Below are 24,885 nucleotides of genomic sequence, written 5' to 3'. Positions count from 1 at the left end.
GGTGTTCGGCACCCCATCAAGCTTTCACCTCTGGCTGTGTTTTTTAACAATCCATTAATAATGTCTGATTCCGTTGCAGGAGTTCCAGTCTGGAGAGCTGGTCGAAGTTCAGCCCTTTTCCAGAGGTGGCCGTTGCATCCACAGGCGATCAAATGGCAAAGGGAACCAGAGACCTCAAGGGATGGCAGCAGCCCTCGCCCAATGACAATCCTACCCATCTGGCCCAGGGCCAGCCAGCTTCTGCTCCCCGACCTCCAAGGAGAGGAAGCCGCCACTTCTCTGGGCAGCTCTCACTGGGAGAAAGTCTTTCCTTATAGCAAGCCCAAACTGGCTTATTTGCTCCTTCCTCCTAAAGCTCCTGGTTCTGCCCTTTCAGGCCAAGTAGATGTGCCAGGCCCTTCGGATACCGAGTCTTCGATCCAACCAGATGCCCGGAGTATGTCAGACAGTCCTCAGTGCTATGGATATGAAGACAAAAGGAAACCTCTCAGAAGTCCACTGAGAACTCACGCTCTAGCCAGAGAAAGAGCATCAAAGCAGGTGCAAGGGGAAGGAGCACCGGTAGCTGGAGGGCAGGACTTGAGGCAGGAAGAGAGCCTTGAATTGGTCAGAAGGTTTCTAGGGATTCTGAGAGGCAGGTGCGGGAAGAGAGAGCATTCTAGGCCATGGGGGCCAGCCAGAGCAAAGGCACAGAGATGGCAGTGTGAGTGAGTGTGTGTGTGAGTGAGTGTGTGTGTGAGTGTGTGTGTGTGTGTGAGTGTGAGTGAGTGTGTGTGTGAATGTGTGAGTGTGAGTGTGTGTGTGTGAGTGTCCAGACCCATCATCCTCTTCAGGACCCTTCCTAAGGCACTTCCTCCAGTGGGGCATCCAGAGCTGAACCCATTCATTCCTTCTCACCCCGAGCCCATGGCAGCTTCGTCTTTTCCAGAGTCCTCCACAAAGCATCTCCCACAACCCAGAAGATGCTTTCTTGGGCGGACGGGGCCTTCAATGCTTTTGGACATGGATTCGGGTTCAGCTTCATCCCAGGACTTTGTTTCTAAATTTTATTTTTAAGCTTTTCATCCTCATGATCTCAAACCTCCCAAAGATGAGCATTTTCACATACAAAGACCTGGGGGGCCAGGGGGGGGATCCGATATAAAACGGAGACGATCGTGTTTGGCTTCTTCTTGGAAAGGGGACAGGAGGAAGGAGATGCCCCTGTCAGCTGCCAGAACCTGTGCCCGGCGAGTGCTTTACAAATCATTTGACTTAAAATATATGATGAGGGGAGGGGATGGACAGCCAGGCCTGGGTTCGGGCTCATTGGGCCTCGGCGTCATGCCAAGAGATTCTGGCCTCTAGAGGACCATTGAGGCAGAGCTCGGAGCCACTCAGCATTTCTTAGGGAGAGGCCGGCTCCCTAACGAACGGGGCATCAGGCCTTTCTCGGATCTGAGCGGCCGTCTTGCTCCCCAGGGCGCAGCCAGTCCACACGGTGCCCTGCAAATACACATTCTTGTTGCTGCTCTCCCGGTCCCTTTGGTGGGCTTGAGGCAAGGGCAGGCAGATCTCCGCCCATGAGCCCGCTCTGGGCAGAAGCTGGGCAGTTGTCCAGGGAGCAGAATCCCACCCACCGCTGGGCAATCAGGGGAAAGGGCAAAGGGCTCTGGGGTTCCTAAGGGTGGGCAAGATGGACACTTCCTGCTGACCAGCTTCTGTGCCCCCCTGGGGGCGGATCCCCTCCCTCATGGGGGCATCTACTGGTCACCGGTGGAGGGGGCTAAACAAGAAAGAGCACTCCTGGTTCTTCGTAGAAACTCAAGCCTGCCTCTTCTGGCCTAAAAAGTCTGTCAGAAATCATCCTTGGGAGGAGGCTGATACGGATCAATGTCTATAGGGTCACACGTGATTGGCTAGCTGTGCCTATGGGCCTCCTGAGCAATCACTAAACTGAGTAATGCTGCAGGGAGGAACAGATCACAACAAACCAGGGAGAGAGCATCAATCAATCAATCAATCATCAATCAATCAATTTTCACACCCGGCACTTCCTAGCTGTGTGACCCTGGGCAAGTCACTTGAGCCCAGGGCCTAGCACGCCATTCTTCTGATGCCTGCTGTTGATTCTGGGAGAGCCAGAATAAACCGTGTGAGAAAAACAGCAGGTCCATTTCCAAGCTGGCTCGTGTCATGGCTGCCTGGGAAGAGACTTGGAGGTTCTGAAGGGCTCCAATGGGCTTCTCTTCCCCCCCAGCCTCACACCCCTAGTCTTCTTCTTCATTTAAGAAATACCCCAAACCGGCCTTTTATTTACCCCAATGAGCCAGACGTGGTCCGGTCGGTGTCCTGCCCGCCAATCCCCGGCGGGAGGCTTCATGCGCTGCTCATGGAGGGATCTGAGAGGGCCCCTTCAGAGCCGCGTTGGCCGTGGAGGCCGTCCTCGGGCTCTGTTCCCCTCCTCTGCCTCCACCGTGGACTCTGCCCAGATTTCTGGAGTCTCTTTGGGCCGCTGGCTCAGCCTCGGCGAGGTCCCGCCTTCTCCTGGTAAGACGATGGACCGCTTCCTTCAGGGATCAGAGCTTGGCCGCCCGGAGCTGCCTTCCTTCAGGACACCCACCGTCCTGCCCCTGCTGGGGGCCCAGCCCCAGGGCGCTCTGGAGATCCATCCCGTGGGAGATGGCCTTTGCCAGGCCCGAGGCTTGTGGAAATCTCTGCAACTTCCCACAGGCCGTCCAGGCTCCTCTCCCGGCTCACCCGTCTTACCCCGACAAGGGCAGCTTTCATGTGGATTACTGCGCTGGGCTCTTGCAAAGGGCCCGACGGCTGCGGAGCTGCCTAGCGACCGTCCCTCGCCTTTCTACATGCCAGCGACCGTCGTGGGGCAGGGAGGACCCGGAGAGTCTGGGGGCTGGCAGGGCCTGTCCATGGGCCGACAGCAGCCAAGCCTGGCACTGGGCAAGCCACACTGGTGTTGGGCTCGAGGATATGGGAGCTGGCGCTTCCCCACTGACTGGCGACAATGGAGGCTCGCTGTCTTCCCACCGACCGTCTCTACCTCCGAAGCTGCTCGAGGTCAAGGACTTTTCTCCGGACTATTTCCCTAGGGCGGTCGGCCATAGGCAAAAGCAAGCACTCTCACAGGCGTGCGGATCGATTTGTAAGTCTGTTATAATAATCTGCTTGGATAGAATGCCCCGCCCCCTTTATGTGGGTCCCTCCTCTTTGGCTTTAGGGATTTGATGGTGGAAAAGCAGAGCCCGCTGTAGTCAGCCGGGCTCTGAGCCCCCAGTCAGGAAAATCGCTCTCATGCCCGCTCAGGTGGGGCTCGTGTTTGTCCGCATCTTGGTGAGGGAAATCAAATTCTGCCTCATTATTATGTTTGGGCCACGGCGCTGCAGGCTGTTCTAGGGTCCGGGAGGGCCGGGCACAGGGCCGGGAAATCAGGACCCCCCCCCCCAAGCTTCTCTGGGAGTTTCCTGGAGAGCCGATGCCCCCAGTCCCCCCTTTAGTCCTCGACGGTTTGTGGAAGGCTGGGCAATGCCCAGCTCACTCCGTCCGGGACTGTGGGCTCGCTTCTGCCTTTTCCTGGAGCACAACCAGTGGTTCGGGGTGCAGACGCTGCTCCTTTCTGGTTGTGATTGACTCAGCCAGGGAGGGGCTTCTAAGTGGTTCGTGTTGGCCCCCCACTTTACACAGCATCCTTTTGGCCTCAGCCAGGGGCTTCCTAGGGGAGAGACAGACCTGGCCATGTCTTGGGGAGGGAATCTGGAGAGGAAACTCCCAGGATGTGTCCTGGCTCTCTTCTGGTGCTTCCTCCCATGGAAGGTGAGTAAATCCAGAGCTGGGAGAGGCCAGGATAGTAAAGAAATAAAAGCGTTTGACAAACTACGAAGGGCTCCACCACCTCCTTCTGGTGGCAAGAAGCGCCCACCTTGTTTCGGGCTGGCTCAGCAGAGTGGAGAGGCCACAAGTCCTGGATTCAAATCCAGTTTTTGCTCTTGGGATCCTGGAAATGCCCGTCAGCAATTAAAGCGATTTTATTGGTTGTCTGAGCTTGGCCAAGTGCCCAAACGCCTCTGGAGGGAGTGAGAGGGTCGGGCCAGGTGGTGTCACGGAGGCTTGCTGGGGTTCTCGGGGCCCTGGCCGGGGCCTCTCACCCTAACCCCTTCCTCTGCAGGACAAAGGCTTGGGCCCACGATCCCGATCCCGAGATGAGGCGGCGCCAGGTGAGTCCCTGGGGTCGGGGAGGCGGGGGAGGGAGGGAGCCGCCGCAGCAGGTGAGTCTGGCCGCTGCGCTTCTCCCCGATGGGCGCCAGGCGTCGCCCCCACTCCTCGGGCCTGATGGCCACCCCGCCCGCCGGCCTCGGAGCCACTCCGGGAGGGGGGAGGGGACCGACGGGGGAGGGGAGAGGGAGGAGGGAGGAGGGGGGGGCAGTCCACATTTCCTGCGTCCTCTGGCTCCGTCGCTCTCTCGCAGACAGCGAAGGAAAGGAGAGTGGGGAAGCAGGAGGCCAGAGGCGAGCACAGCTGGCCAGCTGCAGCCGGCCCAGGCTTGTGCATGTTTCTCGCTGCGCCGGTGCCCTCCCTGCGGCCACGGGCGGCCTGGGGCTGAGTCGGCCGGCCAGCCTGGGGGAAGCCGGCGGCACCGGCGCGGCGGCGGGAGATGCGCAGTGGCCGCGCTCCGGGGTCCCAGGAGCAGCCCCCCAGGACGCAACGCCCCCAGGTAAGAGGAGGGGCAGGGCAGGGCAGGGCGGGGCGGGGGCCAGCCCCGCTGTCCCGGGCCGAGACTGCCGGGCGGAGGGACTCTGATCGCGCCGCCGCTGCTCCGGCCGCGAAGCCGGTCCCCGAGCACCGCCCCCAGCGCAGGGAGGGGGGGCCGAGTGACGGCGGCCCCCAACTTCCTGGGGACACGGCTGCCACCCCTCCCCCTCTCCGCCCGCGTCTGTTTGCGGGCTGGGGGGGTTCGCGTGCGCCCCCGCACTTCGGCACTGGGCGCCTGGCGAGAGGAGGGGTGTGAGTGTGTGCTGGGGGAGGGGGGCTCGCCTGTGGGTGCGAGTCTGGGGAGTGCGTGTGTGTGCGTGTGCGCGGGGGTGGGTGGGGGCAGACTGGGGGAGAAAGTGCGGGCCGGGCGCCGAGCCCGCAGCTAGGAGTGGGGGGCGGGCAGCTCCGGGAGCTGCCTCGGCAGGAGAGAGGGGGCGTGGGCACGGCTGGGGCGCGCACTGGCCGTCCTCCGGCGGAGCTGGGAGCCGGCCGGCCGCCCGTCAGAAGCCCCCCGCCGGGGTCTCTGCGGGCTTTTCTCGTGGCGGGGGCTCCCGCGGGGGGCGCGGGTGGGAATCGGCTCCGGCGGCTCTAAGTTCCTTTCCGACGTTAGTGACCGACCCCGTTACCTCCAGAAATCCCCCTTGGCCGGGAGCCCAGCGCCCACCGGGCAGCGATCGGGCTCCTCTCCCCGCCCCGCGCCCGAGATCCGCTTCGCTTCGGAGGGGGAAAGACCGGGGGCACTTGGGGCCAGGGTCCGAGCAGCCCGCCTCGGCCTGCCGCTTCCTTCCTCTCGCTGACTCAGCCCCCTGCCGTGGCCCTGCTTTGTTGTTCCCAGCTGTACGGTGCCCTGCCTTCCAGGGGGCTGGCAGCCGGCTGGACCCAGCCAGGGCTACTGCTGGTGCCAAGTCCTAGCCGCGGGGCCCGGCAGAGCTGCGTGCCAGGGGCGCCCCGGAACTTGGGCTAGCCGCTGGCTCTGTCACTGCCCCGGGGTTCCCGTCCTCCCCCCCCCCCCATTATGCTCTGGCTCTGCCCCTCTGTGTCTCTCTACACCCCACCCCAGGTTCAGGTTAAGTGACTTGCCCAGGGTCACACAGCTAGGAAGTGTCTGAGGCCACACTGGAACCTCACACTTGCGGCTCTCCAGCGGCAGAGCCACCCACGGCCCCTGTTTTATGCGTCCGCAGAGGAGAACTGCGCACTTTGTGGGCTAAGCGGCCGGCGGGAGCCGGACCTAGAAGAGGTCAGCCAGGCAGTGAGCATGCATGAGCCGCCTGCTGCATGCAGGCCCTGAGTGGGGGAAAAGGAGGAGAAAAGGAACGCCAGAGGGGAGGGGTTCGGCCTTGCCCTGGGGCTTGGCCAAGGGTGGGAGCTTAAGTGGCTTAAGGCCGGCCCCAGGTTACAGGGCTGGGATCCAACTGGCCTCTGAAGGGCGGGGACCACTTGGGCGCAGCTTGGCACATTGCGCCCACCTGGAGGCCAGATGGGGCCCCAAAGCTTCTCGCGGGGCCTCAGAGGGACTGGTGTGAACAGTGGCTGAGCCAATCTGCCCTCCTCAGGCCCAGGCTGGCCCCTCTGCCTCTTCCCCTGCCCACCCTGTGCCCATTGCTGAGTTCATCTGACCCTCCCTGCAGCCTCCCTGCTGATGAGCTTCGTCCTCCTCCCCCCCTCTCCCCCCCTCCTCCCCTCTCCCCTCCCCCCTCCTCTCCCTCCCCTCCTCCTCCTCCCCCCCTTCCCCCCCCTTCTTTTTAATAATCAGCCTGGCCTGGGCCCCCCAGCAGCCCCCAGTTCAGAATCCTGCCAGGCCCCTCTTGGCCCCTCTCTCCCCTCACAGGGACGGGGGAGCCCGGACAGCAGTGGGGGGCCCAGACGGCACTCTTGTCTCTCAGAAGCCCCCAGAGGGCTCAGGCTCCTCTGAAGCGGGCCTTCCGTGTGGTCACGGCCTGTCCCTTGTCCCAGTGGCCCGAGCCAGCGGCCAGGCAGCGCCTAGCTGGAACCCCACGAAGGGCCGGAGACACCGAGAGCCCTGTGAAAGGGTCCGGAGGGCCGAGGGAGCTCTCCAGCGATGGAGGGAGCAGCAGGAGGGCAGGGGGAGCCCGGGGGGGGGGGGGGGGGGGGGCTTCTGGCTCCGGGGCGGGTCAGCCTCTGGCCTCTGGCCGGCCTTGGCGCTTTGAAGTGAAGTTTGAGCCCAGGGAAGGCCGTGAAGGCCGGCCTTAGCTTGCTGGCCCGCCCGGCCTGGGCTGGCTCCGGGCTGGGCTGCAGCCTGGATGGGCCTGGAAAGGCGGCAGGAATGAGCCCAAAGGACGCGCCTGCTCCGTGCCCAGGAGACAGGAAGGCCCCACACTGAGGGAGACCCAGGCGAGGGCCCCATCCCTGACCCAGGAGTGAGAGGAAGCCTCGGGGGCGTCGGGGAGCCCAGCTGGGAGGTGAAGGAGGCCCAGAGGAGGAGGGAGCCGCCCTGCCCCGGCCTGCAGGTGAATGAGCTCCAATGAGAGGAGGAGGAAGAAGGAGGAAGTTGGGGGGGCGCTCAGAGCTGGCCCTTGGGACAATCACCAGAGAGCGGTCAGGGGCTCCGGTCAGCGGCTCCTGCCATCGCCCTGGCCAGGCAGTGAGAAGAGGCCGGGCAAGAGATGAGCGACAGCCCACGGGAGAGGCGAGAGGGATCGAGGAGGTGAGACGGCCACCGGGCAGCCAAGGGGTGTGACGTGGGGGAGGCCCGGAGGAGGCTGCCGGGGTCTGATAAAATGCTTTGGTCGCCACGTCCTCACTTTACAAATGGAGAAAGCGAGGCCTGAAGAGGCCCCGAGGCCTGGCTCCAAAGTACTCTCAGCTCAGTATACTTCGGAGACTATTTTGCAACCAGAGACTTAATTGCTTTTTTCTATTGTTTGGCCTTGGCCAAGTCCCTTCTGTTCTGTGGGCCTCCGGGCTTTCCAGAGAGGTCTCTGCCTATGGGATTGCTCTTTCTCCTTCACCCCGTCTTCATCCAGGTCGCAGCTGCCGAGCCTGGGGGCCCCCTTTTCTCGCTGAGACGGCCCCCTCTGCCACCCCTTCCTCAATAACACTCGTAGCTCCTGAATGCCTCCTTTTGGCTTTCAAAGTCTCCCAAAGCGGGGCCCTTCCTCTTCCCAGCCCTCTTCTCTGACTCCTCATCCTGACTGGCTCTGCCCGGAGGCCTTGTCCCTCCTGGCCCCAAGAGTGGATCTTTCTCTCCCTCCTTCTGGCTGAAGGAGCATCTTCTCCCCAGAGCTGCCCCAGTCCGAGCCTTCCCTCCAGATCCTCCCGCCCCAACTTTGGACAGGGTTGTGGCTCTCCCGATGAGCCTCAGTTGCGGCCGAGGGCCGGTTTCTGCTGCTTCGTCCTCCCGAAGAAGGTGCTTGGCCTTGGTTGAGTGCTGGACTGGCATGTGGTGCTTCTCCTGCTCTCACGGCCGGGTCTTGTTTGCTGGGCTCGTGACGGAGGAGGGACGGGAGCTCTCTGACGGGGTTCGTGCCTCCATGGAAACGGGGAGCGTTCCCCAAGCTGGCCTGATTTCCGTAGAAGCCTCTCCCGGCCAGGTTCCAGGTCATTAATGAGATGACCAAAGGGGGAGGGATGGGCAGGAGAGGGGACCAAAGAGCCAGGGAGGCCCGGAGGAATTCAGAGGCCGAGCCATCCCACAGGGATGCAGGAGCATCTTCCCAGAGGGCGGCTCCTGCAGAACATTAGACTGATGCAGGCGGGTGGGGGGCAGAGGAAAGGCCTCCGGTGTTGAGGTGTTGAGTCCTCTGTTGCTCTCTGGGAGTCCTGGTGAGTCACTTGACCCGTCTGAGCCTCGACAATACCAATCTGTGTACTGTGTGGATGGACTTGAGTCCATCCCACTCTGGGTGCCATGTTCTTTGCTCCCATCCAAAGGATGACTTTTACTGGGGCGTCCATGGCCAGAGTGGAGGGACCCTCCGTACAATGAGGGGGTTCTCGGTCTGACACCTCCTCAGCTCTCGGGGTGGCTGGGAACCTCAAGGAAGATGAGATGATAGGAGGGATTCCGCAATCCCTAAATCCTAAATGACTTACAAGCCCCCCCCCCCCCGCCCCCAACTCTGAGACTGTTGTTCACTGTAGAGCAACCATGTCTGGCACATTGCTAGCCTCCTGCACCCACAGCCCCCCACCTCTGAGGAAGGAGGAGGGCTCCTGGTCCATCTGCTTCCTCTGTAGTCTGCGTGGCGTCCCGTCCCATTCAGAGCTTGGGCAGCCATTCCCAAGGTAGGGACCCCCATCCGTCCCTGGGGGACCAGAGCGCTGCTCGGCCTCTCGGGCCTTTCTCCTCGCCCAGATCGGGTCCATCGGGGCCCCAGGGAGGCCTGGTCTACTAGGGAGGGCCAAGGATGGACGTGAGAGAGCCCCGGCTGCCCGGCCTCTTGGGAAGCTCCTGCCTTGGTGAGGGAGTCAAGGCAAGGCATCCCCTTCGTCCTCCACCAAAGCTCACGTCGAGCGCCTTTGGGCCGAGGCTTCTTCTGGGCTCTTCCCGCCCCTCACGCTGTGGGAAACCTGACCGGACTTGAAGGGCTGCTTCTCTGAGCCCGTCCTTGGCCCCGTGGAGCTTCTTGCCCGGCTGTCTGATTTGGAGTGACCTTTGGCCAGCCGCTTCCTTCGCTTTCTCTTTCTCTCTGGCCCAAGGGACGGAGCCTTTCGCACTGGGTTCAGACAAGCCTTGAGCTCTCCCGGGGCTCCTTTAAAGCGAGCAGCGCACCTGCGGCTGCCTTCCTCCTCCACAGTGGCAATAGTTGGCCCGACTTCTGAACCCCAGCCCAGACATGGGCCTTTGAAGCTCCCCTTGGGGGGCCCCCTTGGGAGGGCGGGCTGGAGTCCGGGCAGTGATGGCAGGCAGGGGATGTGCCGGGGCAGCCTCCTGGGAAACTTCTCCCTGAGTCACTGCCCTTTGTTGTGCCTCCACCCCCACAGCAGGGCATTTGGGGCTCAGCCCGGGGCTGGGGAGCCGGAAGGGGCTGTAGAAATCTGTCTCCAGTCAGACCCTGAACTATTGCTACACCGTTTGACCGGGAGCTCCGTGAGGGCAGGGACTGTCCTTGGCTCTGCTTGGCACAGAGCCTGGCCCAGAGTGGGCATCCCCTCTAAAAGTCAGAGGTCCAGGGCTCCGGAGCAGGATTCACTTAACGAATGAGCCCAAACCCTGTGTGTGTGTCTGAGTGTGTCTGTGAGTGTGTGTGTCTCTGAGTGTTTGTGATTGTGTCTGAGTGTGTTTGTGAGTGTGTCTGAGTGTGTGTATGAGTGAGTGTGTGTCTCTGTGTCTGTGTGTGTCTGTGTCTGAGTGTGTGTATCTGAGTGTGTTTGTGAGTGTGTCTCTTAAGTGTGTTTGTGAGTGTGTCTGAGTATGTATGAGTGTGTGAGTGTGTATCTGAGTGTGTGTGAGTGTGTGTCTGAGTGTGTGAGTGTATGTATCTGAGTGTGTCTGAGTATGTGTGTGTGTCTCTAAGTGTGTTTGTGAGTGTGTCTGTGTATGAGTGTGTGTGTGTATCTGAGTGTGTCTGAGTATATATGAGTGTGTGTATCTGAGTGTATCTGAGTATGTGTGAGTGTGTGAGTGAGTGTGTTTGTGAGTGTGTCTGAGTATGTGAGTGAGTGTGAGTGTGAGTGTGTCTGAGTATGTGAGTGAGTGTGAGTGTGAGTGTGTCTGAGTATGTGTGAGTGTGAGTGTGTGTGTGTGTGTCTATCGGTGGTGGTGCCTACTTAGGTATTCAGCCCTGCGTGTCGGTCTGTCCACCCCCCCATCACCCCCCTTGCAGAGTTGCCCATTGACGCTCACTCCCGGAGGCTGGCACGGCTTGCCCGCGCTCCCGGATGGACGTCGGCCCGGGCTCGCTTTGGAGCCTCCGGCCTCCTCTCAGTCCTGGCGGTCTCCAGCAGCCGTCTCTGAAAGCCCTGCTGAGTGGCGCGTCCTCAGCCGGCCCGAGAGGAGAGAAGGCCGGCCGAGCGCTCGGGCTCAGGCCTTCCCTTCTCTGCCCGCCGGGGGGTGGCCGGACACAGATGCTGCGCAGGGGGCCGGCCCGGAGCAGCCCTGGCGAGCGCCCCTGCTCTGAGGAGGGAGGGGAGAGCAGACGCCCGGCTCTCGGGAGGACGACGCTTGTGGAGCGGCCAACAGGCCCCAGACCAAACCGGGGCGCGGCCGCTTGTTAGCGGGTGCACCTAGAAGGGAGGAGGGGAGGGCCGGGCGGCGCTCTGTCACCGGCAATGGGGAGCCCAGAATCGGGGGGCAGACGGGCCTGAGGGAGAGGATGTTGGGGCTCCCTGCAGGAGGGCTTGGGGGGAGAGCGGACACGGGGCTGCCGTCTCGCACACTGTGCTGGGCCAGAGGCGGGCCGAAGGGATGGCAAGGAGGAGGCCTCGGCTTGGGGGCACCCGGAAGGGCCCCTCGCAGGAGGCAGCGTCCGAGAAGCCCCGGCCGCTGGCGCGGGAAGGAGGGCCCGGATGCTCCCTCTCCCGGCTGGGTCTCCCCGGGCGCTCCGGACTCCACATGGCAGCCCTCTCTGGGAGAAGGGAGGCCCGGAGCAGAGCAGACCGGAAGCTGGCCGGAGCGAGCGGGGCCACCAGAGGCTCTAGAGGAGCCACGTGAGGGGCTTCCCTGCTGGGGAGCGTCCGGGGCTCTGCAGGGCTTTGGGGGCCTTTGCAGAGCTCCCTGGAGCCGGGCCCAAGAGCACTTCCAATTGGCTCAGGCTGGGTTGGGCAAGAACCGCCAGCATCCTCTTTCTCAAAGCCGGGGAAGCCCATCAAGTTGTGGCCAGAGACGGGTCTGGCTGTGCCCGGGAGGCGCACTGGGTGGGCGGCTGCCGAAAGCAAAAGAATTCTCTGGGAGCCATGAAGAGTGTGGAAACTAGACAGAAGGGGGGGTGCGGGGGGGGGGGCAGGTCCAATCACCAGGACCTGAATGGAACCAGGGCCCTGGCAATGCATTCTGGGAAGCTGTTTTCGTAAGCCACAGGATGCGTCATTGTGTTTCCTCAAGACGCCCATTTTCGCTCTTCTTTTTCTTCCCTCATTTTGTCCACACGTGGAATTTCATCTGTGGGGGGAGTCCCGGTGTGGGGGCTCTTCCCCCAGTGCAGATAGCATCTCTCCTGTAGGCCAGGATGTGGCGAGTTTTCTTGGTTAGGAGACTTATCCAGGGTCGTGCGGCTCTTTGGGGCTCTAGGCTGGATTCAGATGCGGGTTTTGCCAGGCTGGACAGAGGCGTCTTCCCATGGTTCAGCAGCCCCCCTCCCTCACTGCCCAGCGGCTCTAGTTGGTGTGTGCCAGGGAAGGGGCACATCTCAGCTCTGAGGGCAGAAAGGCAGTTGGCTACAAGTAAACCGAACAGGCCACTGACTCTTCCGTAGTGCTTTACATACATTAGCTCAGGGGATCTTTACCCCTACCTTGGAGTGGCGAGCAGAGTTTAGTGACTCGCCCAGGGTCACGCAGTGTTTTTATCCTGCTTAGAAGGATGAGGTTTTTTTAGGGTTTAGGACCTTTAAACTATTATTTCACAGGGGAGGAAACTGAGGCACGGAGGCTGTCATCCTGGGCTCTAAGGTTTACAGACTCTGCTGTTCTGCCCCACCTGCCTTTCCAGCTTCCTTGGACATGACTCTCCTCTGGAATTCTGGCCTTCTGCTCCCTCAACCGGCATCAGCTCAGGCTTCCATCCCCTTCATCTTGTCTTAGAGCATCACCTTCTCCGTTCCATTCCTGTATTTTCCTGTATTCAGCCATTCAACAGTTTAGGGAGGCTTCCTTAGTGTCTAGTCACTACGGAAGGAGCTTCTAGGGGCAGCTGGGGGCTCAGTGGATTGAGAGCCAGGCCTGGAGATGGAAGTCCCGAGTTCAAATGTGACCTGAGACCCTTCCTCGTTGTGTACTTGATCTTGGCCATGTCCCTTATTATCCCCCATTGCCTAGCCCTTACACGTTGGGCCTTGAACCACGTACACAGTAGGGAGTGGAAGGTTTAAAAAAAAGACAAGTTTTTTCTAGAAATATTTTTGTACTTGTAGCCTTTATCCCCCTCTTCAGTCTTTCTGAGCTATTGATATCCGGGTGACATCACTGCCGGGCTCAGCACAGCTTGGGAACTTGAGTACAGTTCTAAGCTCCTTTCCAGAGGGTTGGCGAACACCGTATAAGCACCTACTGTGTGCTAGGCATTGCTGGGAGCTGGACACAGGAATACCAGTGTGCCCATTTTCCCAGAGCCTCTCCAGCAACTGGCCTCTCTGTCTCTGCCATTATCTCTGCCTCTCCCCATCTTTGTCTCTCTCTCTGTCTCTCTGTCTCTCTGTCTCTCTCTCTTTCTCTCTCTCTGTCTCTCTCTGTCTCCCTCTCTCTGTCTCTCTTCCTCTGTCTCTCTCTCTCCCTCTCTGTCTCTCTTTTCCTCCCTCTCTCTCTCTCCCTCCCTCTCTCTCTCTCTCTCTCTTTGTTTCTCTCTGTCTCTCTGTTTCTCTCTCTCCCTCTTTCTGTTTCTCTCTGTCTCTCTCCCTCCCTCCCTCTCTCTCTCTCTTTCTCTCTCTCTCTGTTTCTCTCTGTCTCTGTCTCTCTCCTCCCTTTCTCTCTCTCCCCTCCCTCTCTCCCTCCCTCCCCCATCTCCGTCTGTCTCTCTCTGTCTCTCTGTCTCTGTCTCTCTCTCTCCCTCTCTCTCCCTCCCTCTCTCTGTCTCTGCCTCTCTCTGTCTCTCTGTCTCTGTCTCTCTCTCTCCCTCTCTCTCTCCCTCCCTCCCCATCTCTGTCTCTGTCTCTCTCCTCCCTCTCTCTCTCTCCCCTCCCTCTCTCTCCCTCCCTCCCCCATCTCCGTCTGTCTCTCTCTGTCTCTCTCTCTGTCTCTCTCTCCCTCCCTCCCCCCTCTCCGTCTGTCTCTCTCTGTCTCTCTCTCTGTCTCTCTCTCTGTCTCTCTCTCTCCTCCCTCTCTCTCCTCCCTCTCTCTCTCCCTCTCTTTCTCCCTCCCTCCCCATCTCTCTCTGTCTCTCTCTCTCTCCCCCTCTCTCTCCCTCCCTCCCCATCTCTGTCTCTGTCTCTCTTGTCTCTTTCTCTGTCTCTCTCTGTCTCCCTCTCTGTCTCTCTCCTCCCTCTCTCTCCTCCCTCTCTCTCTCCCTCTCTTTCTCCCTCCCTCCCCATCTCTCTCTGTCTCTCTCTCTCTCCCCCTCTCTCTCCCTCCCTCCCATCTCTGTCTCTGTCTCTCTTGTCTCTTTCTCTGTCTCTCTCTGTCTCCCTCTCTGTCCTCTCTCCTCCCTCTCTCTCTCTCTCTCCCTCTCTCTCCCTCCCTCCCCATCTCTGTCTCTGTCTCTTTCCTCCCTCTCTCTCTCTCTCTCTCCCCTCCCTCTCTCTCTCCCTCCCTCCCCATCTCTGTCTCTGTCTCTCTTGTCTCTTTCTCTCTCTCTGTCTCTCTCTGTCTCCCTCTCTGTCTCTCTCCTCCCTCCCTCTCTCTGTCTCCCTCTCTGTCTCTCTCTCTCTCTCTCTCTCTCTCTCTCTGTCTCTGTCTCTCTCTCTCTTTCCTCTCTGTCTCTCTCTGTCTCTCTGTCCTCTCTGTCTCTCTCTCTCCCTCCCTCTCTCTCTCTCCCTCTCTCCCTCTCTCTCTCCCTCCCTCCCCATCTCCCTCTCTGTCTCTCTCCTCCCTCTCTCTCTCTCCCCTCCCTCTCTCTCTCCCTTCCCTCTCCCCATCTCTGTCTCTGTCTCTCTTGTCTCTTTCTCTCTCTCTGTCTCTTTCTCTCTCTCTGTCTCTCTGTCTCTCTGTCTCTCTCTCTCTCTGTCTCTCTCTCTCTCTGTCTCTCTCTCTCTCTCTCTCTCTGTCTCTGTCTCTCTCTGTCTCTCCCTCTCTCTCTCTCTCTCTCTGTCTCTGTCTCTCTCTGTCTCTCTGTCTCTCTGTCTCTCTGTCTCTCTCTCTCTCTCTCTCTCTGTCTCTCTCTCTGTCTCTCTCTCTCTCTCTCTCTCTCTGTCTCTGTCTCTCTCTCTCTTTCCTCTCTGTCTCTCTCTGTCTCTCTGTCTCTCTGTCTCTCTCTCTCCCTCCCTCTCTCTCTCTCCCTCTCTCCCTCTCTCTCTCCCTCCCCCCCATCTCCCTCTCTGTCTCTCTCCTCCCTCTCTCTCTCTCCCCTCCCTCTCTCTCTCCCTCCCTCTCCCCAACTCTGTCTCTGTCTCTGTCTCTCTTGTCTCTTTCTCTCTCTCTGTCTCTTTCTCTCTCTCTGTCTCTCTGTCTCTCTGTCTCTCTCTCTCCCTCCCTCTCTCTCTCTCCCTCTCTCCCTCTCTCTCTCCCTCCCTCCCCATCTCCCTCTCTGTCTCTCTCCTCCCTCTCTCTCTCTCCCCTCCCTCTCTCTCTCCCTCCCTCTCCCCATCTCTGTCTCTGTCTCTCTTGTCTCTGTCTCTCCCTCTCTCTCTCTCTCTCTCTGTCTCTCTGTCTCTCTGTCTCTCTCTCTCTCTCTCTCTCTCTCTCTCTCTCTCTCTCTCTCTCTCTCTGTCTCTGTCTCTCTCTGTCTCTCTCCTCCCTCTCTCTCCCTCTCTCTCTCCCTCCCCCTCCCCCCATCTCTGTCTCTGAAGGCTGGAGTCGTTATCTCTCTTTTTCATTTCTCTGTTAGAGATGTGGAGCCTCTCCACCGCCCCATCCGTATTGTCAGCTTGGATTTCTTCGCTGGAGAAGGGCCTGTGCCTGTCCTTGGACCATTTCTGTCTCTCCTTCCTCTAAAATCAGAGCCGCCCCTAATGTAGTTCAGAGGCCAATGGGGGGGGGGGGGGGTTGTGGCCGGGCAGCTGAGTCCCCTGGCATGCAGGATGGCGTCCATCATGGCCTGGGCTCCATCCGTGGCTCCATTTGGCCTGGATTGGCTTAGGGTGGGCCCTGGGGCCTGGGGGGAGTCCTGGCTAATTCTCCTGAAATGACGGCCAGCACCCCCAGGATTCTCTACAGAGCTGATCCTGAAGGCCGGCCCTTGGAATTGGGCCGGGGAGTGGTGCAAAGGAGGTCATCGGAGAAATGGATGGGTGGCGAAATGGGCCAGAGCAAGAATGAGGGGTGACAGATGGACAGCCTCAGGCTTCAGTGATTCCTGGCAGTGTCCACAGAACACAAAGCAGCGTGGGACGGGGGAAGGACTCCGCGGATGGAGCCAGAGGACCTGGGTTCAAATCCCATCCTGGGTACTTACTACCTGGCTTCAGTTTCTTCCTCTGTAAAACAAAGGGGTGCTTCAGGCGGCCCTGAGGGCCTCTTCGAGATCTAAATTGTGACCCTGAGTCATTTAACCTGCCTCAGTTTCCTCCTCTGTAAACTAAGGGAGTTGGTTCCCACGTCCGCGCCCAGCTCTAAAGCTGGCTGCTTTGAGGCCAGCCCGTGGGGTGCCCCTCCTGGGTGGATCCACTCTCCTACCAGCTGACCAGGGCTCAGGCCTGCTGGAGCAAATCCCAGAGCCCTGAGGGCAAAGCTGGCTCCAGCTGAGTTGGTGGGCCAGTGGGGGTTTTGCCTCTGAGGGGATGCCTGGGGGCTCCACCAGGTGACAGCAGCCCTTGGAGGCAGGTCCCGATTGGGCCGGAGATGGCAGAGCTCCCACGTCGCCCCCTGCGCCCAGCCGGCACCAGCTAGTAATTGGGTGATGCTTGTTTCCACCTGCGTCTCTTCAGGACCCAAACCTCGCCTCCACTTCTTCCAGAAAGCAGAACTGTCCCAGCCCCAGAGGTGACTCCTGTTGTGTGTCGGCTCCTCCCCTTCCTGTGTGGCTCGAGCCCCAGTTTCTGTCCTCCTTCAAGTCTATTGGGAAAGGATGCCACCATTGCCTGAGAGGAGGAGGGACGAGCCTGGGGGTCATCCAGACCAAACCCCTCATTTCACAGGGCAGGGAAATCCCCGGGGAGGGCCCGCTGGGTAGTTCAGTGGATAGAGAGCTAGACTTGGAAATAAGAAGTCTTGGGTTCAAATTGGCCTCCTCTGCTTCCCAGCTGTGTGACCCTGGGCAAGTCACTTAATCTCTTTTGTCTAGCCCTTGCCCTTCTCTCTTAAATCCTCACTAAGACTGAAAATGAGGATTAAGAAAAACAGAGAGTCAATTCTTGCCCTCAGGGAACATTCATCCTAGTAGGGGAAAAGCCCTCACCAGGAAGATGGAGTCATAGGAGGGGGTAGAGCAAGTGTGGAAAAGGGAAGAGAGTCAACTTTCAGGTCTGCTGTGGCGTGGACGAGTGCGGAGGTGGGAGGAGAGTCTGGATGGCTCCTCTGGGCACGTGCTCTAAAATGAGGAGGAATCTACCAGTGAGAAGAAGGGGGCCACTGGGGTGCAGCGGCTGCCTGAGAAGGCTAGCTTGTGTTCCCCCAGGCCCGGGAGCAAAGACAAAGTGACTCCCCCCATCTTCACCTCTTGACTCTTTGGTAGAGCCTTTCCTCTCTCCTCTCCTCTTTCTTCCTTTTGGACCCCCAGGGAATGGTGGAGCGGCCCTGGGGACCCCTTGCTGCCACTCGCTATTCTTTTCCAGGATGTGGCTTGGGAGGGTCCTCAAGAGCCTGAGGAGGGGACATCAAGGCCTTCTCATGAGCTGGGGCAGCCCGGGGGCTCCCCTGGAAGAGTGAATAAAGCATGATGGCACGAGGATGGCCCCCATGATGAGACCGCCATGATTGTTGGTGTTCAGCCTGAGGTGATGGGAGGCAGGGCTCTCTCCCCCTTTTAGAGCTCTAACCACAGGCAGTCCCAGGAGCTGATCAAAGGTCCTGAGTGATGGCGGGGCTCTGACCTGGGAAACCACAGGCCCGAGCACTGGGCCCAGGGCCACTGTGCATGAGGCCAGACCTAGAACCCACATCCCTGAACTCAGCCCAGAGCCTTTCAACTACGTGACAATAAGCAAGAGATCAGAATGATTCATCTTTGGCAATGACGGAGGAAGTCCGACTCATTTGGCCACATCTTGGCTCCTGACCAATGGCCCTTTCTTACAAAGCATTGAGGGGCAAAGACCTGGGTTCAAATTCCATGCCTTAGCTGCTATTCCTACTGCCTGAGTGACTCACCTACCCCTCTGTGAATCTTAGTGAAACCAAAGGGATCAGTTTGGACAGGAGTTCGTAGTACTCACTCTCTGTCTCTCTCTGTCTCTCTTACCATCTCTCTGTCTCCCCCCTGTCTCTCTCTGTCTCCCCCCGTCTCTCTCTGTCTCTTACCATCTCCCCCCCTGTCTCTGTCTCCCCCGTCTCTCTCTGTCTCTCTTACCATCTCTCTGTCCCCCCCCCCGTCTCTCTCTGTCTCCCCCCGTCTCTCTCTGTCTCCCCCCCGTCTCTCTCTGTCTCCCCCCCGTCTCTCTCTGTCCCCCCCCCCCGTCTCTCTCTGTCTCTCCCCCCGTCTCTCTCTGTCTCCCCCCGTCTCTCTCTGTCTCTGTCTCTCTCTGTCTGTGTAATCTGTGGCCCCTCCATAGAACTGTTCTGACATGGATACTCGGGCAATAAAGGAAATCGATTCTACTGCAATGGGGACAACCAAGTCCCTTTGAAGTGTGTCCTTGTGGCCGGGGTGGCCGAGCTCCTCCTGGGCAGCTTCCAGCTCAACCCCAAACCCACCGAGGGGCTCTTGGGAAGCTGCTCTTCCTGTCACAGCCTCAGATCTGGCCTCTGACAGGAGAGGCTTGGATGAGGCTCAGCCCAGACAGGGGCCGAGGAGGAGCCCGTCGGGGGCTTGACTTGGCTGAGCCCTCCAACTCGTTTGGGTGAAGGCAGGCTCGGGGACGTGGCTGGTAAAGCGGGGCTCCCCGCCTTTCTCTGGGCACTCACTCGGGCCCCCGGGCACCCGGAGGCTCAGATCCCATCCGCCCGGCGCTCCACCCCGCAGGAGCCTCCCCCCGGGGCACGTAGGGACTCCCACCAGGTCCTGCTCCTCCTCCAGCCTTTGTGGGGGGTGGGGGTGCCTGAGCTCCCCAGCACGCAGTAGGTGCTCAGAAGCGCTTTCGCTTTTGGCTATTTCATTTGGAGCTTCCCTTCCACCTTAGAAGGAACAGGAAGCGTCCGCTCCAAGGCAGCACAGTTAGGACGAGGCTGTGGGCTTTAAATGGCCCGCCCAGGAAGTGTCCGAGGCCCGATTGGAACCCCAGACCGCCCGGGCCTCTGTCCGCCAGCTGCCCCTGGTCTACAATTGGCCCGGATGGCCGTGGGGACGACCCTGTCTCCAAAGGCTTCCCGTGGGGGGCCCGGGGACAGCTGAGCAGTGCCGAGGGCTCCTCGCCAGGAGAGGCCGCACGGCGGGGCTGGGGGTCTCCCTCTGCCTCCCCAGGAGGGGGGGCCACACGGAGAAGCGGCCGATCCCCGAAGCAGAATAACTGGCAGGCCGGTGCGCGCTCGGGCCCAGGAAGCAAAGCATCTCCGGCGCTTTCCGCAGAGAAAAGCCCCAGCCGGTCGGTGGAAGGAGTCCCGGAGCCGGAGGCGGAAGGTGGCTGCAGGCCTGCCCGCCCCGGAGAATGGCGAGAAGGATCCCTGCAGGGCTGGTCAGTGGGAGAAGCGCCTGGGAAGAGAGCCGGGCTGGGGCCCCTGCAGGGCTGGCCTCCTGCTTTCTGTTTCTGAGAGCCCTTCGCTTCTGTCTAAGAATGGACACCAACCATCGGCATCTTCCTGCAGAAGAGCCCAAAGGGCCAGGCCATGGGGGTGAAGGGACTGGCCCAGGGGCACGCAGCTAGGAAGTGTCTGAGGGAAGATTTGAACCCAGGACCTCCCGTCTCTAGCCCCTGAACCACTAGTGGTAGACACCAAACCAAACAAAGTCTAAACCTTTACATCCTGTAGGTTGTCCCTAACTCGGCAGCAAACATTTCAGTTAAAGGGAAAAAATCGACAGATTCTTCGGGTCCTCCCGGAGGGCGTATGGATTCCATCGGCCGCGATTCGGTATTGATTTGCCCAGTTGTCTCCTTGGCAAAGCCTGGCTTCCTGCTCCGCTTCTCTCCTCTCGGGGGATCTGCCAGCCCCATCCCTGGCAGCTTCGCGGCTCCCTTGACTCACCATCCGGTGGCGATGCCTAAAGGAACTCTAAGTGGTCCTTTGGCCTTTTCTCCGGTCCGCCGGCTCTCTCCAGCCACCCCTCACGGCCCAGCTCCTCCTCCTCGTCAATCTCCGCCGCCATCCGCAGGGCTGATTTGTTTCTTCCCAGACTGCCCAAGACAGGAAGCCTTCTTGGGAGGCCGCGAGGAGGAAGCGGACCGGAGCAGCTCAACAGACCAGGCCGGCCCTCTTGCTTGGAGGGTTTCTCTTCCTGGCCGAGCCTCTCTTCCCTCCCCCCTCCTGAGCCTGGGCCGCCCATCCCTTCCTGGGCCTGCGTGTCTCTGGCCATCTTCCTCAGCCCCGCATAGATGGTTTCCTTCCCTTTGGCCCCTTCCTCGCTCTCCTGGGCCCCAGCGCCAGCTTCCTCCCAGTCACTGCGATCGACAAACCTCCCTCCGACTCCATTCAGCATTTATTCAGCCCTCGTTAGGTGTCAAATAGTGCACCAATGACGGGAGAACCTCTCAGGGCCCCAAGGCCCCTCCCAAAGCATCCCGAAGGGCCCGCCACGTGCCCCCCCAACACAAGATGGCCCTCTTCCTCTGGAGGGAATCTCCACACCAGGGACTTCCAGCAAATGGCTGAATTCATATGGAAGGAAGGAAGGAAGGAAGGAAGGAAGGAAGGAAGGAAGGAAGGAAGGAAGGAAGGAAGGAGGGAAGGAGGGAAGGAAGGAGGGAAGGAAGGAGGGAAGGAAGGAGGGAAGGAGGGAAGGAAGGAAGGAGGGAAGGAAGGAAGGAAGGAAGGGAAAGAGAGAGGAAGGAAGGGAGGAAGGAAGAAAAGGAAGGAAGGAAGGAGGGAAGGAAGGAAGGAAGGAAGGAAGGAAGGAAGAAAGGAAGGAAGGAAGGAAGGAAGAAAAGGAAGGAAGGAAGGAGGGAAGGAAGGAAGGAAGGAAGGAAGGAAGGAAGGAAGGAAGGAAGGAAGGAAGGAGGGAAGGAAGGAAGGAAGGAAGGAGGGAAGGAAGGAAGGAAGGAATGGAAAGAGAGGAAGGAAGGGAGGAAGGAAGGAAGGAAGGAAGGAAGGAAGGAAGAGAGGGAGGGAGGGAGGGAGGAAGGAAGGAAGGAAGGAAGGAAGGAAGGAAGAAAAGGAAGGAAGGAAGGAAGGAAGGAAGGAAGGAAAGAAGGAAGGAAGGAAGGAAGGAAGGAAGGGAAGGAGGGAGGAAGGAAGGGAGGAAGAAAAGCTCTATGATATGTATATCACACACACATTCTTTCTACACTCTGCATCACAACCCAATGTGCCGGGCAGGTTCTGGCCCAGTGTGAGGGCTGAGTCACGCGCCCAGGAGAGCCGCTGCAGGCCTCGCTCCCTCTTTCCTTCTCTGGCCTCCTTTGCTGGCTCTCAAACTGGGGAGGAGGCAGATAGATTGTCTGAGTGCCTGCTCGGGGCTAGGCGGAAGGAGAAGAGGATTTGCTGTCTGTCAGTCTGTCAGTCTGTCAGCATGGATTAAGCAGCTCCTCTGGGCTGGACAATTGGGGGGCGCAGAAAGCTGCCCCCCCCCGGCCCCCATGGAGCCCAAACATGGCAGAATGCTGAGAGCAGGCCCAGCAATGAGGCCAGATTGGGGAAGGGGGCAGGGGAGCTTGTGGAAGCTGCGGAGGGCCTTGGTCCTTGGATCTAGAACGGGTCAGAGCTTCAGCTTCGTTCAGTCCCTTATTTTACAGAGAAGGAAACTGAGTCTGAGGGAGATTCAGTGACTTGGCCAGGATCACTTGGGGAGGAAGCATTGCAGGGGGGAGCGGAACCTACATCCTCCTGCTCTTGGGGCAGTACCACTGCCTGAGACACTTTGGGTTCAAATCTCTGCTTTGCCCCCCGCAGGACCACGGGTACGTCGCTCCCATTCCCTTCACCTCTGTTTTCCCCATCTGTAAAATGGGGGAGGTTGGACCCCCGGCTGCCTGAGGGCCCTTCCAGAGGGCCCGTGACTCCCCCATCCTGGCCTCTTTACTCTGCTAGAGCCTTTGCTCTCTCCTCCCCTCTTCCCTTGGGACCCCCAGGGGAGGGTGGGGCGGCCCGGGGGCCCCCCTAGAAGAGCCTGTGTAGTAGGCAAGCAGAAGCCAGCAGCAAAGTGGCCTTCCCAAAGGCGCAGGGCTCAGGCTGGAGCGGCAGGCATGGAGGGCTGCCTGGGCAAAGGCGCAGAAGCAGGCCGGCTTCCTAGCGCGTCCTGTCCTGGGAGCCCCGAAGCTCCATCGTACATCTCCACTTTGATCCCGAGCCCTGGACGGGCGCGGTAGTGAGCCTCCCGTGTGGGCTGGGATCTTGCGCCGACCCCCTGCGGCCACTCGTTTGTGGTTCTGAAGGGCTGACCATAGAGAGGCCGATGTCGGCTGGGGCCGGGCCTGGGCCGGGAGTAGCAGCGAGCGCGTCCTGAGCGCCCTTCTGGGGGGCCACTCCCTGGTTTGGCGAGGCTTGGGGGGCCGAGCCTTGGTCAGAGGGAGGGAGTCCAGGGGTGCCCGGAGGTGCCCGGAGGACGCGGCCTGGGCCTGGCAGGGGGGAGGCAGAGCGGAGGAGGGAGGCCCGCACAGAGGGCCTCGTTCTCGCCGCCGAGCCCAGGAGGCCCGAGAAGCCGAGAAGGTGGGAAGGGCCTCCTGGGGGCTCTGACTGCCCCCCCCAGCCTCTGGGGAGGGCCGGAGGCTCGGCGGAGGCAGGGCCCAAAGAAGCAAACTTGGTCCGCATGCCGGCCCTCCGCCTGCTCTCAGCGGCCAAGGCCGGCCCCTTCCGTGGCCCCAGCGTGTGGCTGCCCTTCTGGAGGCTCCTCCTCCCCGGCCCTCCGCAGACCCTCCTGCCGCCCTTCCCCTCGGCCTCTGTACACGCAGCTCCTTCCCTCCCCCTCGGTCTCCTGCTTGGGCGGGATTCCGGATTGCCCTCCAGAAGGCTCGGACCCGTCCGCAGCTCCACCAGCAATGCATGAGTGTCCCCGCACGTTCCTTTTTCCTCATTCCCCTCTTGCTGTTGGGGTGCCGCCCCTGTGCCCGCCCCCCCGCCACGGAAGGACCCGCCACTGGCCAAGCGCGCGATTATTCTGCCCTGTTTGTGCTGTGACTTGTGGCCCGGCGCAGGGGGAGCCTGTGCTGTGGCAGGGGGCGCAGGGCCGGCCCTAGGAGCCAGTTTGCCGCTTGGCAAGGGGGAGACTGCAGACGCCCCTCCCTGGGCGCCTCCGTTTCTCCGTCTGTCGAATGAGGGTGAGCCTCGGCGCCAGAGAGCCTCATCCTGGGGTGAGGAGGGGTCGGGGCCGGAATCTGCCCCCGGCGGTCCCTCCAGTTCTGCTGAAGGCGCCCGGAGAGGAGGGCAGCGACGGGGGCAGCCGGTGACCTCCGGGCAGCCTCTCTAGCCTCAGTCGCCGCCGTGGGCCGATGCGGAAGCTGCAGGCCGCCCCCCTTGTAGCAGGCCCTGTGGCCGTGGAGCAGCCCCAGAGGCCTCTTCTGTCCCCAGCTGGAGAGGCTCCCCCTGGCCGGCTGGCCCCAAGACTCCCCAGCGGACACTGTCTGAAGGATGCGCCGCCCCCCCCCCCCCCGGAGCTCTGGGGGGGGCGCTCAGGGCTGGCGGCAGAAGAGCCAGAGCCAGAGCCGGCCCTCATGAGCTGCCGGAGGAGCCCCTCCAGCCCCAGAAACACGCAGGGACAGCCCGGCCGCTCGTCCCTGGAGGAGGAGCCTCGCTGCTCCCTGGCGGAGCGCCTTCTCGCAGCGTCAGCCCTGGGCCGAGGCGCCCAGAGCGTCCTCTCGGAGCAGCCTCCAGAAAGGCTCCCAAGGATCGAAGTGCAGAGCCCACGTTACAGAGCAGGAAACTGAGGCTTAGAGAAGGACCCCGTGAGGCTCCACAGGAAGGGACAAGGGCAGGACCTGAACCGAGACTTTTGGTTTGGGAGTCGGTGCCCCTTCCACCAACCCCCTTAACAGTGAATCGGTTCTGCAGTGGCCAACCAAAGGCTTTCCAAAGCTGTTGTTGAGGCATTTCAGGCATGTCCGACTTTTTGACAGAGATGCTGGAGTGGTTGGCCGTGTCCATTTTACAGATGAGGAAACTGAGGCACACGGGGTGAAGTGACTGGCCCAGGGTCACAAATCTAGGAAGTGTCTGAGGCCAGATTGGAACCCAGATCCTCCTGACTCCAGGCCAGGTCTCTCTATATACCGTGCTGTCTAGCTGCTATTCCATTTTGGAAAAGCACTCCTTGTCGGGAATACCTTGTGAAATGGGACTGGTGGAAAGCTTCCTCTGCTCATATTTCCTCAGGCCTGAGGATCTGGGCTTCCCCCGTAAGAGGCAGCTTCCCAAATGAGGTGGTTTTAATCCCAATCTGGATTCAGCCTTCAGTTTAGTTTGGGGAGAAATTTCGCCATTCAATCAACTCACACTCGCTCTGGAGCTCAGTTTTCCTGAAATTACTCGGGCACGAGCAAAACGGGAAGATAGAAACGGCTGACTCCTTCCTCTGTTGGCAAAAGGGAGCAGCAGAGGTTGTCATAACAGGGCCCGAATCCCAGATGTAGGACTGTTTGTTTACATCTGCTGCACCTTGACTCTTTGGACAGCCCATGTTTTTGTAGGGAAACCGAACCTTTCTTGTGACTCACCCATCAGATCATGAAAACCAGACTCTGGGGGCCTGCTACTAGTGAGGGACTGTAGGCCTCCTTCCTTTCCTTCCTCCCTCCCTCCCTCCCTTCCTTCCTTCCTTCCTTCCGTCCTTCCTTCCTTCCTTCCGTCCTTCCTTCCGTCCTTCCTTCCTTCCTTCCTTCCTTTCTTCCTTCCTTCCTTCCTTCCTTCCTTCCTTCCTTCCTTCCTTCCTTCCTTCCTTCCCTCCTTCCTCCCTCCCTCCCTCCCTCCCTCCCTCCCTTCCCTTCCTTCCTTCCTTCCTTCCTTCCTTCCTTCCTTCCTTCCTTCCTTCCTTCCTTCCTTCCTTCCTTCCTTCCTCCCTCCCTCCCTCCCTTCCTTCCTTCCTTCCTTCCTTCCTTCCTTCCTTCCTTCCTTCCTTCCTTCCTTCCTTCCTTCCTTCCTTCCTTCCTTCCTTCCTTCCTTCTCTCTTTCACTCCCTTCTCCCTCTTCTCCTTCCTTTCCTTCCCTCCAAAGGCCCCTTATTCCTTCTCTCTTATTCTAGTTAAGCTATTC

General features: G+C 60.2%; 1 protein-coding gene across 4 annotated transcripts in view; it reads left to right on the top strand.

Moving 5' to 3' along the window:
* Positions 1-4,388: 4,388 nt before the first annotated feature.
* PTPRE (protein tyrosine phosphatase receptor type E) overlaps positions 4,389-24,885 on the top strand; it is a 112,927-nt gene continuing 92,430 nt past the window's right edge. For 2 of the 4 annotated variants that reach the window (XM_056795104.1, XM_056795085.1), the window contains exon 1: positions 4,389-4,708. The gene's annotated coding sequence lies outside the window, so the exon portion shown is untranslated. The remainder of the gene's footprint in view (positions 4,709-24,885) is intronic. The other 2 variants (XM_056795099.1, XM_056795084.1) reach the window with 1 other exon arrangement.

Source organism: Monodelphis domestica, chromosome 1 (assembly GCF_027887165.1).
Source record: "Monodelphis domestica isolate mMonDom1 chromosome 1, mMonDom1.pri, whole genome shotgun sequence".
In the NCBI taxonomy this organism is placed as follows: Eukaryota; Metazoa; Chordata; class Mammalia; order Didelphimorphia; family Didelphidae; genus Monodelphis; species Monodelphis domestica.
This window is presented reverse-complemented; position numbering and strand designations above follow the sequence as displayed.